Genomic DNA, 15,371 nt, shown 5'->3' with positions numbered 1-15,371 from the left:
ATTGAAGTTATTTGCAAAAATGTAAAACAATGCCACTCTTCTCATTAGTTTTTCTTTTTTGTTAAAAATTAGGATTTTTTTTCATGAAAAAATATGTGAATGTCTAATAGGTTTAATATTCTTATTTTTACATGATTCAATAAATCAATATTTGTTAGTTGAATGATTATTCAAAGTCACAGCGGCATTGAAAAATGTGGTCTTCGCACTTAACAATTGTCGTGACATCACCAAGATCATGTGATCAAAATTTGGGCACTTTGCAAATGGCATGTATTTATGATGGCTGCAGCATCTGGGGGAGGTCATGTGATTGCCATTTGTGACCTTCCCAGCCAGCTTCTGACAAGGAAAATCAATGGGGGGGGAGCAGATTTGCTTAATGACCTCATGATTTGCATAACAACTGCAGTGATTCTCTTAACAACATTGGCAAAAAGGGCTGTTAAAATTGGGCATGACTCACTTAAGAACTGCTTCACTTAGCAACGGGGATTCTAGCCTCAATTGTGGTCTTAAGTCAGGGACTTCCAGTACAAAGTCTACATTTATAGGCAATCTGCTCCTAGGTGGCACATGCAATCAGGTCCTGATTGTTCTCTATCTTTTTTCTTTTTTTAAAAAAAACCGTGTATCCCCTCTTCAAGCAGTGCACCTTTTGTGATTGCCAAAGAAATTAGTTCATGTCATCTTCATTTTTGCAATAGTTCCTTCCAAATTCTACAGAAAAAGCCACCAACCTTCACGTTTCGTTGTTTTTGAGGAAAAAAAACTATGCCTTGATAATAATAGCAGGTCACATTTAAGTAGATAATTATATGTAGGAATGTGGAATATCTTGTTTGGTGGCAAAATAGAAATGCAATATTAGATACACACCACCACTTGCCAAAACGTTTCTGGTATAAAGGCTTAAATGTATATATACTATTTTTTTTTTAACTTTATAAAACTAAAACACTTTCTTAAAATGCTTTCTCATCTCAGCCAAATGAATACCCTATATTCATTCCATTCATTTTACTGAGAGGTGAATGGAAGGTTTGCTTCTCCCAAACTCTTGTGGAAGTGATAGTTCCACAGGCCTGGAGTATGCCAGTTTGTAAGATGCTTATTGATCAATTAGAATAATGCTCCATAAGGCAAGTAACAGTATGTTATTTCTTTAATCTATCTACCAGCGTTTTTGTAATCTTCTCATCAGTCTAGTAATTTTTTAAAAAGATAAAACTAGAAGGAAAACTGTAATTTGTAATATTACGGCTATTACCCTGAGAAGCTCAATTTTCACAAATATTTTGTTTTTTTCCCTGAATTATTTCTCTTGGTCTGATTCACATGACCAGCTGACCCCAGTGTCAATACAACTCAAATAGTGCTGTTTGGTTCATCTGCATTTCACTTCATTGTAGGCAAACTCTCTTTTACTCTCTGACAGCTTCACCCCTCATCTGTTTCTTTCTTATAAGTTCACACTGGAATAGTCCTTCTCCCTCCGCTCTTTCTCTTTTTCTTTCTCTTCCTCTTCTTCCTCTTCCTCCTCCTCCTCCTTCTTCTCTTTCTCCCTCTCCTCCCCTCCCCTCCTCCTTCCAATGGATCTACCATTATTTTTTATACAAGCACTAATGAAACAGTGAATCACTGAACCAAGTTCAGTAAAAGGATGGCTCTGTCTTTGCTGTCCTATTTTAACCAGAGGAAACTTGACACGCATTCTGTCACTTCTCTGCTAGCTCAAGGCACATGAGTAATGGGAAAGAAAAGGACAAATCCATTGATCAGGAGCCATGGTGTATAAGAGATCAGACCCTCTCCATGGTCAAAGCAGACAGGTTGAAATCCAGAAAGATTTCTTAAGTTGGCTTCATGATGTCAATTTCCCCATAAGAATCAAGTAGTTTAATCTTTTGCTCCACTGGTTTAGTTTCACTGTTCATCATGTTGCACTTAAGATTTATTATGAAGTTATACTGATCTCTTTTCTGAATGGTGAGATGTTTTAAGGCAGTGGTTCTCAACCTTTTTAATGCCGCGACCCCAACCAGTCGTAAGTCAAAGACTACCCAACCGGTCGTAAGTTGAGGACTACCCAACCAGTCATAAGTCGAGGACTTTCCCTGCCCGGGAGCGCCGCACGTGCGTGGTGCCGCCCCCTGCGCCAGCCGAGGCATAGCTGGCAATCGGCAGAGATGGCGCAGGCCGACCACCGGCTGGGCCACCAGCTGGCCCAGCCCAAGGGAGGTAAGGCACCCGCCGGGCCCCACGCATGCCAGCAACCCTCCCTGCGCCCGACGGCCTCCCACCTCCCACCCCTGGCCCTCTTTTACTTATATTTTTAGTAGTTGCTCAGCAGGGAGGAGTGGAAACTTCCAGACAGCTCGCCTTCGCTGCAGACAACTTGCAGCACCGTTTGCAGAATGGGACTTTTGGCGGGCTCAGCAGGGCAGAGACAGCCTGGACAATTCCTATTGGCTTTTGAAAGCCAATAGAATTAGACTCTATTCAAGAGAGTCTATTATATTGCCTTTCAAAAGCCAATAGAATAAAAGGGAGTAGCACAGCTAAGAAAAAGGGGGAAAAAATGGTGGACTGCGTTGTTTGGCGACTCCCGTGAAATGGTAGTTCAACCCCAAATGGGGTCCCGATCCACAGGTTGAGAACCACTGTTTTAAGGGCAGATCATTTATCCCAATGTTGCTTTTTCTAGAAAAGAGTCCCAGGAGCATTTGATTTTATCTACCAATAGCACAAGTGCAGGACAAGATGAAATATTTATTACCACATATTTTCAAGAAGGGCAGCCCTTCTCCTTTAAAGCTTGTGAAACTCCAAATTCTCTTTGTCTTTTCCTCTAAATCTTCCTTAGTTTTGTAGCGGGGCTGTCTGAGAGTGTTTGCAGGAGCTTGGTTGGGAAGGGAGAGATTGGAACAGTTGCTGCTGGCTTTGGGTGTGGCCGGCTTGAGCAGAAGAAAAAGATAGAAAAGGGAAGGAAAGGACGCTGAGACCTGATTGAAGAAGAAGCAACAGAAGGAGAGGAGAGACTGGTGGTGGCTACTATTGCTGCGAAGCCTGGAGGCTATTTATTTATTTATTTATTTTCAAATATTTATATGCTGCCCAATCCCAAAGGACTCAGGGCGGCGTACAAAGTTAAAACAATCATAAAAACAATAAAATAATAGTCATACCGCAAGTCCGATCATATCCCGGCCCCCCGGGGACATCAGCCCCAGACCTGCCGGAACAGGAGAGTTTTAACGGCTTTCTTAAAGGCCGGCAGGGTGGGAGTAGTTCGAACCTCGGGGGGAAGTTGATTCCACCAGGTCGGAACCACCACAGAAAAGGCCCTTCCCCGAGGGCCCGCCAGCCGACATTTTCTGGCCGACGGGACCTGAAGGAGGCCCAATCTATGGGACCTCACCTCATTTGGACTGTGACTATTGCTGCTGGTACAGGTTTTAGACTTTGTGGGGGAGCTGCCCTGGGGGGTGAGCTATTGCTACAGCAATTGTTTCTACTAGCGTCTGGAGCCGGGGTTTTCCTCCATTCAACTTGACTCTGAACAATCGATGAGGAATCCTTTATTCCTGCTGCTATAACGGCCTTGGGCTGTTGGATATCATCATAGCATTGACTATCGTGGCTGGTTATTTTCGTTCCTGGAAGCCCCTCCTTGACGACAAGAGCCTGCTACCTCCTAATTCTGCATGAGCTCCGGCTGGAAGAGAGATCTTATCAACCCCTACAGAACACTACTGCAGGGCTTGACAAAGGGGGACGGGGCTGGGAGGGCCTGGTTTTTGGCGGCCTCTGAGGAGGTGATGCTACACGTGGGGGCTCGTCCGGAATTTCCTGCCTGGCCCCTCCCCTTAGGAAGTGTTAATCTTGTGTAGGGATATGAGCCAGGAGAACAATATGGACTCTAATGCGGCCACCAGGTGGTGTGAGGAGCAGAATAGTGAAGTGAGGACAAGCGTAGTAATTAAAATCCCTGGTGATGTTTGGTCAGAGGAGCGAATTTTACAGACATTAAGGGGCGTTGTTCCAGACCAGAGAGAATATGTGATAGATATGAGGGTGGATAAGGATTCCCCCCATTTTTATGTACTGCTGGAATGGAAAAAGAACGTTCCAGAATGCTTTCAGGTTCAAAGTCTGCAACTGACAGAAGATGCCAGAGTGGGGGTGATTTTCCCTATGGTATGGGGCATACCTTTGACCAAACCACTGGGCCAGAAGAAAGAGAAGTGCGTTTCCCTATCTACAGGGGTAGCGGAAGTAGGGGCTGCCCAAGTGGGAAATTTGGCTTCTGTCCAAAATCTGACGGGGGGGTTACTGTATAGGGGCCGGATATAGGAAATTACGTACTTTTTCAGGGATGCAACTGGTGCCAGAAGGAGAAGAGGAATACGAAACCTGGATGGAGCAGGCAATACGAGCAGTTGAGGAGTGGGATATACCAGACACCCAGAAAAGACAACGGGTTAGAGAGAGCTTAAAGGGCCCTGCTGCAGAGGCCATTAGAAGTTTTTTTTTTTTTTTTTTAATTGAAATTTTTCAAAAAATTTACAAATAAACATCCCCCCCCTCCCAAACCACCCCACCCTCCCCCCCCCCGACTTCCCAGAACTGAATATAGGATTATTTAACAAATTTTAAAAAATAACGTTTACAATTTATAAGATAATTAATAAAAATAATAAAGGTCATAATAATAATAATATATAATAATATATATAATAATAATATGCATAACGTAAGCCTTAAAATGAATAATATATAGAAGTTTAACATTGGGTCAGGGACAGTTTACTGTGCGTGACTACCTCTCTTTGTTGCATGATGAGTTTGGGTCAGTTGAGACGGCATCTAGTTTACTGTTCCGGTTGGAACATATGTATCAGAAGAGAGCTGGGAGGGCCTGGTTTTTGGCGGCCTCTGAGGAGGTAACGCTACAGTTTTGGTATAATTCTTAAACTGGCAGAAGAATATTAAATTTCTCTTCACAAAATTTAAGGAAGATACAGCTTATCCAGAAAGGTCAGTGAGAAATTTCCGTAAATAAAAGGGTTTTCATAGCAACATATGATCAAAGAAATTCCTTCTCCGACACTAATTTTGCAAGTGATGATTCTGTGTACCACAGCAGCTCTTACTTATATAAGTTTTTGTTTGATTTATCTCCCTTCTATTCAAGAACTCAGTGAATGTTCATAGATGTCTCTACTCCATTGTTTCTCACAGAGACCATTGTGTACAGTTTCCCTAGTCCTTACCCAGCATTCCTTAACAACTATACTAAGATAGCTCTTATATTCCATAGTCTTCCAGCAACATTTATTTGTGTTTACTGGATCAGTTTTAGTTTGTGACTCCTGAAGATGTTCGCAAGTTGCTTGGAGTTCTATGGGTTACCATCTATTGGCGGTGCAGAGAGTGGTGAGGATGGCAGAAAAGATTATTGGCTTCCTTCTATTCAGGACATAGCATATAAGCAATGCTTGTGCAAGGTCTGCAGGATTATCTGGGACAGTACACATCCTCTTCACGACCTGTTTTTCTTTTTACCTTCTGGGTGGGGCTTCGTAGTATCTGAAGTAGAACATCAGGATTCAACCACGGTTTTGTTCCATATAGGAACTCTCAAGTTTCCTCTCTCTGCTATGTATTCAAAATGGACAATAATTAATATGCATGTATGTATGTATGCATATGTATATATACGGGATATATGTGTGTGTATGTATATAGCATGTGTATATTTGTGTTATGTATGGGTATGGGTAGATACATACTTTCTTTTGAGAGCAGGCAACAGAATTTCATTTTTAATGTGGGCCAGTGTGCTCATAGTAAAAAATGACAATAAAGGTTATCTTGTCTTGCCTTGTCTTGCCTTGCCTTGCCTTGCCTTGCCTAATCTGATTTTATGTCATAGATTAGCCATAACTCTTCCTTCCAATACTTTTCTTTCTCTTGAAAAGAAATAGCACAATTCTGAATCGGAGCAGGGCACTGAGCGACTGGAAAAGACTTGCTTAATCTCTTTTATTCTTGAGGAGTGTCTGTTCTAATTTTCTACCCATCCACAAGCCCTTCTTATTCTTGGAAAGAAAATAATGCAAGATCTGAAATACTTTCTTTTGGGGCTGAGAAATCAGCCTACAGCCAGAAGAGAATGGAAAATAATTTCCCTCCAGTACTTTTGCGCTCAATTTTAGCTTGTGGCTAAGAATAATTAAAAGTAAAATTTGAGAGAAAGACTCCCAAATGTGCTTGTTACTATGGCTAAAAACTGGGCAACTTGTTTTGCTGGCATTTTGAGACCAATACATGTGCTAAATTATAAGCTCCAGCATAATCTTAGCAGCTTGTCAAAATATAAGGAAATCCTTGAAAGACTCATTCAAATAAACCTACACTCCTGATGACTTCAAGGACGTGCTCATGCTGATTTGATCAGTCAGGGTTGGTACATTTCAGGATCCTTCAATTAAACAAATCCTGAATCTTTCAACAGGAGATCCGAGGGAAGGAGAAAGCCCCTGAGGTAGATTCGCTGTATGTGGTATGTTGGCCCATTCTTCTTGTTTTCAGCTTTTTCAACTGTTGTATGATATTGTTTTATAATTGTTTACTTGATTGTTTTATTGTACACTAATCAGAGTCATGTATGTGAGTTGGGTAGTTCTATAAATCTGATAAATAAATTTGTGAGGAACCCAGAAGTGCACTTTCATTGTTTTGGCACCTACTCTGTGGAATTAGCCTTGCCTATTTTGTTACCATTATGCCTAATTCAGCCACTACTCTTCCCCCATCTTCTGCTACAACAGATGCTGTGAAGGTTGGTCTTTTGCTGCCAAATAGTACTTTACCTTGGATTGTGCTCACAAAAATCAGAGATGGAACTGTGAGAAGTCAGCCCCCCCCCCAGAGAAGGAAATATTAAAGAGGCGGAAAAGCATGCCCAGTTTTTTTTAATAGCCCCAAGTCTCCCTCCCCCAGCCAGAAACCAGTTCTGTAGAAATGCAGATGTAAATAATCCAGGAAGGTTGAAGGACTCCAGCTAGAAGTTTAGGAAGACAAAGACACCTAAAATCTACATACCCCATCTAAACTCTAAGACAGGACATAATAGGATTAACCCACAGATGCCAAAGAGCACACTCAGATTCAGGTCAAAGTTCATGCCACAAGAACAATTTCAAACAAAAGGCTCGAGAGGGTATAAAAATCCACTCCGTACATGTGCTCTTTTTTTTCCTTTCAGAGCCATCTTTCTGTCTGGCTCTCCTCTTCAATAAATTGCAACCTCTTTTCTAAAGCAGTCACCGTGTTGTTTATTCCCAGCTTGGATTGAACCATGATGAAGACTTTTCCTTCAATAGAACCATGCCTTATGATTGAATTATGAATCCTTCAGATGGCTCAGTAAAATGAAGAGTATGAAAAGAGAAGCAGCTTTCTTGGTATTAGAAATAAGCAGAAGGTTTTTTTCCTTTTGAAAACTCCCTTTTCTTTTGTGTTTATGGTATTCTTTTAAATAGAGTTCTGTTATTGGATAATGTTTCCCTTAATCTTCTGGCTCTTTTCTCAGCAACACAAGAGATAATAAAAAATAATCTTTGCTTTGGCTGAGAGCTCTGAAAGATGCCAGATTTGCTTGAGGTGAGGATATATGCAACTTGGGAAGCCTGTATCAAAATTAAAATCAAGCTGAATATAAATGCTGGGTGGCTTTTTTATCTGCTAAAATTATAAACATGGTTTTGCTTATCTAGACACAAAATCAGCAGAGCAAAGGTTCTATAATTATGACAGCCTGGCCTAGAAGTTAACAAGTTAAGGATAGGCAAGAAAATGGTAAGTGAGTTCAAATCGCCAGGACCAGATGGATTACACCCCAAGGTTCTCAAGGAACTGGCAGATGTGATCTCAGAACCACTGAACTATATTTTTCAAAGATCCTGGAGCACAGGGGAACTACCAAAGGACTGGAAAATAGATGATGTAGTTCCCATCTACAAAAAAGGAAAAAAAATGGACCGAGGAAATTACAGACCCATCAGCCTGACCTCCATACCTGGGAAGATCTTGGAAAAGATAATCAAACAATGAATCACCGAACACCTAGAGGCAAACAAAGTCATTACTAAAAACCAACATAGGTTTGTCAAAAATAGATCATGCCAGACAAATCTTACTGCATTCTTTGACCAACTGACAAAATTAGTGGATCAGAGGAATGCTGTGGACATAATTTACTTGGACTTCAGTAAGGCATTTGATAAAGTAGATCACAACCTACTACTTGACAAGATAGAAAAATGAGGGGTAGACAGCATCACCACCAGATGGATCCGTAGCTGGCTGACCAGCCGTACTCAGCGTGTGGTCCTCAATGGAACCGCATCTACATGGAGGGAAGTGTGTACTGGGGTGCCCCAGGGCTCTGTTCTAGGCCCAGTGCTCTTCAACATCTTCATCAATGATTTGGGCGAGGGGATAGATGGGGAACTCATCAAATTTGCAGACGACACCAAGCTGGCAGAAATAGCCAACACTCCAGAAGACAGGCTTAAGATACAGAAGGATCTGGACGGACTTGAACACTGGGCACTATCTAACAAAATGAAATTCAATGATGAAAAAAAGCAAGGTTCTACGTTTAGGCAAGAAAAACCAAATGCACATGTATAGTATAGGGGGTACCTTGCTCAATAGCAGTAACTGAGAGAGGGACCTCAGAGTCCTAGTGGACAATCACCTAAATATATACTTTCTTTTGAGAGCAGGCAACAGAATTTCATTTTTAATGTGGGCCAGCGGGCTCATAGTAAAAAATGGCAATAAAGGTTATCTTGTCTTGCCTTGCCTTGCCTTGCCTAATCTGATCTTATGTCATAGATTAGCCATAATTCTTCCTTCCAATACTTTTCTTTCTCTTGAAAAGAAATAGCACAATTCTGAATCAGGGAGCAGGGCACTGAGCGACTGGAAAAGGCTTGCTTAATCTCTTTTATTCTTGAGGAGTGTCTGTTCTAATTTTCTACCCATCCACAAGCCCTTCTTATTCTTGGAAAGAAAATAATACAAGATCTGAATTACTTTCTTTTGGGGCTGAGAAATCAGCCTACAGCCAGAAGAGAATGGAAAATAATTTCCCTCCAGTACTTTTGCACTCAATTTTAGCTTGTGGCTAAGAATAATTAAAAGTAAAATTTGAGAGAAAGACTCCCAAATGTTCTTGTTACTATGGCTAAAAACTGGGCAACTTGTTTTGCTGGCATTTTGAGACCAATACATGTGCTAAATTATAAGATCCAGCATAATCTTAGCAGCTTGTCAAAATATAAGGAAATCCTTGAAAGACTCATTCAAATAAACCTACACTCCTGATGACTTCAAGGACGTGCTCATGCTGATTTGATCAGGCAGGGTTGGTACATTTCAGGATCCTTCAATTAAACAAATCCTGAATCTTTCAACAGGAGATCCGAGGGAAGGAGAAAGCCCCTGAGGTAGATTCGCTGTATGTGGTATGTTGGCCCATTCTTCTTGTTTTCAGCTTTTTCAACTGTTGTATGATATTGTTTTATAATTGTTTACTTGATTGTTTTATTGTACACTAATCAGAGTCATGTATGTGAGTTGGGTAGTTCTATAAATCTGATAAATAAATTTGTGAGGAACCCAGAAGTGCACTTTCATTGTTTTGGCACCTACTCTGTGGAATTAGCCTTGCCTATTTTGTTACCATCATGCCTAATTCAGCCACTACTCTTCCCCCATCTTCTGCTACAACAGATGCTGTGAAGGTTGGTCTTTTGCTGCCAAATAGTACTTTACCTTGGATTGTGCTCACAAAAATCAGAGATGGAACTGTGAGAAGTCAGCCCCCCCCCCAGAGAAGGAAATATTAAAGAGGCGGAAAAGCATGCCCAGTTTTTTTTAATAGCCCCAAGTCTCCCTCCCCCAGCCAGAAACCAGTTCTGTAGAAATGCAGATGTAAATAATCCAGGAAGGTTGAAGGACTCCAGCTAGAAGTTTAGGAAGACAAAGACACCTAAAATCTACATACCCCATCTAAACTCTAAGACAGGACATAATAGGATTAACCCACAGATGCCAAAGAGCACACTCAGATTCAGGTCAAAGTTCATGCCACAGGAACAATTTCAAACAAAAGGCTCGAGAGGGTATAAAAATCCACTCCGTACATGTGCTCTTTTTTTTCCTTTCAGAGCCATCTTTCTGTCTGGCTCTCCTCTTCAATAAACTGCAACCTCTTTTCTAAAGCAGTCATTGTGTTGTTTATTCCCAGCTTGGATTGAACCATGATGAAGACTTTTCCTTCAATAGAACCATGCCTTATGATTGAATTATGACTCCTTCAGATGGCTCAGTAAAATGAAGAGTATGAAAAGAGAAGCAGCTTTCTTGGTATTAGAAATAAGCAGAAGGTTTTTTTCCTTTTGAAAACTCCCTTTTCTTTTGTGTTTATGGTATTCTTTTAAATAGAGTTCTGTTATTGGATAATGTTTCCCTTAATCTTCTGGCTCTTTTCTCAGCAACACAAGAGATAATAAAAAATAATCTTTGCTTTGGCTGAGAGCTCTGAAAGATGCCAGATTTGCTTGAGGTGAGGATATATGCAACTTGGGAAGCCTGTATCAAAATTAAAATCAAGCTGAATATAAATGCTGGGTGGCTTTTTTATCTGCTAAAATTATAAACATGGTTTTGCTTATCTAGACACAAAATCAGCAGAGCAAAGGTTCTATAATTATGACAGCCTGGCCTAGAAGTTAACAAGTTAAGGATAGGCAAGAAAATGGTAAGTGAGTTCAAATCGCCAGGACCAGATGGATTACACCCCAAGGTTCTCAAGGAACTGGCAGATGTGATCTCAGAACCACTGAACTATATTTTTCAAAGATCCTGGAGCACAGGGGAACTACCAGAGGACTGGAAAAGAGATGATGTAGTTCCCATCTACAAAAAAGGAAAAAAAATGGACCGAGGAAATTACAGACCCATCAGCCTGACCTCCATACCTGGGAAGATCTTGGAAAAGATAATCAAACAATGAATCACCGAACACCTAGAGGCAAACAAAGTCATTACTAAAAACCAACATAGGTTTGTCAAAAATAGATCATGCCAGACAAATCTTACTGCATTCTTTGACCAACTGACAAAATTAGTGGATCAGAGGAATGCTGTGGACATAATTTACTTGGACTTCAGTAAGGCATTTGATAAAGTAGATCACAACCTACTACTTGACAAGATAGAAAAATGAGGGGTAGACAGCATCACCACCAGATGGATCCGTAGCTGGCTGACCAGCCGTACTCAGCGTGTGGTCCTCAATGGAACCGCATCTACATGGAGGGAAGTGTGTACTGGGGTGCCCCAGGGCTCTGTTCTAGGCCCAGTGCTCTTCAACATCTTCATCAATGATTTGGGCGAGGGGATAGATGGGGAACTCATCAAATTTGCAGACGACACCAAGCTGGCAGAAATAGCCAACACTCCAGAAGACAGGCTTAAGATACAGAAGGATCTGGACGGACTTGAACACTGGGCACTATCTAACAAAATGAAATTCAATGATGAAAAAAAGCAAGGTTCTACGTTTAGGCAAGAAAAACCAAATGCACATGTATAGTATAGGGGGTACCTTGCTCAATAGCAGTAACTGAGAGAGGGACCTCAGAGTCCTAGTGGACAATCACCTAAATATATACTTTCTTTTGAGAGCAGGCAACAGAATTTCATTTTTAATGTGGGCCAGCGGGCTCATAGTAAAAAATGGCAATAAAGGTTATCTTGTCTTGCCTTGCCTTGCCTTGCCTAATCTGATCTTATGTCATAGATTAGCCATAATTCTTCCTTCCAATACTTTTCTTTCTCTTGAAAAGAAATAGCACAATTCTGAATCAGGGAGCAGGGCACTGAGCGACTGGAAAAGGCTTGCTTAATCTCTTTTATTCTTGAGGAGTGTCTGTTCTAATTTTCTACCCATCCACAAGCCCTTCTTATTCTTGGAAAGAAAATAATACAAGATCTGAATTACTTTCTTTTGGGGCTGAGAAATCAGCCTACAGCCAGAAGAGAATGGAAAATAATTTCCCTCCAGTACTTTTGCACTCAATTTTAGCTTGTGGCTAAGAATAATTAAAAGTAAAATTTGAGAGAAAGACTCCCAAATGTTCTTGTTACTATGGCTAAAAACTGGGCAACTTGTTTTGCTGGCATTTTGAGACCAATACATGTGCTAAATTATAAGCTCCAGCATAATCTTAGCAGCTTGTCAAAATATAAGGAAATCCTTGAAAGACTCATTCAAATAAACCTACACTCCTGATGACTTCAAGGACGTGCTCATGCTGATTTGATCAGGCAGGGTTGGTACATTTCAGGATCCTTCAATTAAACAAATCCTGAATCTTTCAACAGGAGATCCGAGGGAAGGAGAAAGCCCCTGAGGTAGATTCGCTGTATGTGGTATGTTGGCCCATTCTTCTTGTTTTCAGCTTTTTCAACTGTTGTATGATATTGTTTTATAATTGTTTACTTGATTGTTTTATTGTACACTAATCAGAGTCATGTATGTGAGTTGGGTAGTTCTATAAATCTGATAAATAAATTTGTGAGGAACCCAGAAGTGCACTTTCATTGTTTTGGCACCTACTCTGTGGAATTAGCCTTGCCTATTTTGTTACCATCATGCCTAATTCAGCCACTACTCTTCCCCCATCTTCTGCTACAACAGATGCTGTGAAGGTTGGTCTTTTGCTGCCAAATAGTACTTTACCTTGGATTGTGCTCACAAAAATCAGAGATGGAACTGTGAGAAGTCAGCCCCCCCCCAGAGAAGGAAATATTAAAGAGGCGGAAAAGCATGCCCAGTTTTTTTTAATAGCCCCAAGTCTCCCTCCCCCAGCCAGAAACCAGTTCTGTAGAAATGCAGATGTAAATAATCCAGGAAGGTTGAAGGACTCCAGCTAGAAGTTTAGGAAGACAAAGACACCTAAAATCTACATACCCCATCTAAACTCTAAGACAGGACATAATAGGATTAACCCACAGATGCCAAAGAGCACACTCAGATTCAGGTCAAAGTTCATGCCACAGGAACAATTTCAAACAAAAGGCTCGAGAGGGTATAAAAATCCACTCCGTACATGTGCTCTTTTTTTTCCTTTCAGAGCCATCTTTCTGTCTGGCTCTCCTCTTCAATAAACTGCAACCTCTTTTCTAAAGCAGTCATCGTGTTGTTTATTCCCAGCTTGGATTGAACCATGATGAAGACTTTTCCTTCAATAGAACCATGCCTTATGATTGAATTATGACTCCTTCAGATGGCTCAGTAAAATGAAGAGTATGAAAAGAGAAGCAGCTTTCTTGGTATTAGAAATAAGCAGAAGGTTTTTTTCCTTTTGAAAACTCCCTTTTCTTTTGTGTTTATGGTATTCTTTTAAATAGAGTTCTGTTATTGGATAATGTTTCCCTTAATCTTCTGGCTCTTTTCTCAGCAACACAAGAGATAATAAAAAATAATCTTTGCTTTGGCTGAGAGCTCTGAAAGATGCCAGATTTGCTTGAGGTGAGGATATATGCAACTTGGGAAGCCTGTATCAAAATTAAAATCAAGCTGAATATAAATGCTGGGTGGCTTTTTTATCTGCTAAAATTATAAACATGGTTTTGCTTATCTAGACACAAAATCAGCAGAGCAAAGGTTCTATAATTATGACAGCCTGGCCTAGAAGTTAACAAGTTAAGGATAGGCAAGAAAATGGTAAGTGAGTTCAAATCGCCAGGACCAGATGGATTACACCCCAAGGTTCTCAAGGAACTGGCAGATGTGATCTCAGAACCACTGAACTATATTTTTCAAAGATCCTGGAGCACAGGGGAACTACCAGAGGACTGGAAAAGAGATGATGTAGTTCCCATCTACAAAAAAGGAAAAAAAATGGACCGAGGAAATTACAGACCCATCAGCCTGACCTCCATACCTGGGAAGATCTTGGAAAAGATAATCAAACAATGAATCACCGAACACCTAGAGGCAAACAAAGTCATTACTAAAAACCAACATAGGTTTGTCAAAAATAGATCATGCCAGACAAATCTTACTGCATTCTTTGACCAACTGACAAAATTAGTGGATCAGAGGAATGCTGTGGACATAATTTACTTGGACTTCAGTAAGGCATTTGATAAAGTAGATCACAACCTACTACTTGACAAGATAGAAAAATGAGGGGTAGACAGCATCACCACCAGATGGATCCGTAGCTGGCTGACCAGCCGTACTCAGCGTGTGGTCCTCAATGGAACCGCATCTACATGGAGGGAAGTGTGTACTGGGGTGCCCCAGGGCTCTGTTCTAGGCCCAGTGCTCTTCAACATCTTCATCAATGATTTGGGCGAGGGGATAGATGGGGAACTCATCAAATTTGCAGACGACACCAAGCTGGCAGAAATAGCCAACACTCCAGAAGACAGGCTTAAGATACAGAAGGATCTGGACGGACTTGAACACTGGGCACTATCTAACAAAATGAAATTCAATGATGAAAAAAAGCAAGGTTCTACGTTTAGGCAAGAAAAACCAAATGCACATGTATAGTATAGGGGGTACCTTGCTCAATAGCAGTAACTGAGAGAGGGACCTCAGAGTACTAGTGGACAATCACCTAAATATGAGCCAGCAGTGTGCTGCAGCTGCCAAAAAGGCCATCACAGAGCTAGACTGCATTAACAGGGATAGAATCAAGATCATGTGAAGTGTTAATACTACTTTACAATGCCTTGGTAAGGCCACACTTGGAATACTGCATCCAGTTTTGGTCACCACGATGCAAAAAAAGATGCTGAGACTCTAGAAAGAGTACAGAGAAGAGCAACAAAGATGATTAGGGGACTGGAGGCTAAAGCATATAAGGAACGGCTGCTGGAATTGGGTATGCCTAGTTTAATGAAGAGAAGGACGAGGGGGGACATGATAGCAGTGTTCCAATATCTCAGGGACTACCTCAAAGAAGAGGGAGTCAAGCTGTTTTCCAAGGCGCCTGAAGGCAGGACAAGAAGCAACGGGTGGAAACTAAGCAAGGAGAGAAGCAACCTAGAACTAAGGAGAAACTTCCTGACAGAACAATTAACCAGTGGAACAACCTGTCTCAAGAAGCAGTGAATGCTCCAACACTGGAAGTTTTCAAGAAGAGACTGGACAGCCATTTGTCTGAAATGGTATAGGGTTTCCTGCCTGAGCAGGGGGTTGGTCTAGATGACCTCCAAGGTCCCTTCCAACTTTACGACGACAACTACTACTACTACTACTACTACTACTA

Source organism: Crotalus tigris, unplaced genomic scaffold (assembly GCF_016545835.1).
Source record: "Crotalus tigris isolate CLP2741 ecotype Arizona unplaced genomic scaffold, ASM1654583v1 scf7180000023617.9722795, whole genome shotgun sequence".
Classification (NCBI taxonomy): domain Eukaryota; kingdom Metazoa; phylum Chordata; class Lepidosauria; order Squamata; family Viperidae; genus Crotalus; species Crotalus tigris.
This window is presented reverse-complemented; position numbering follows the sequence as displayed.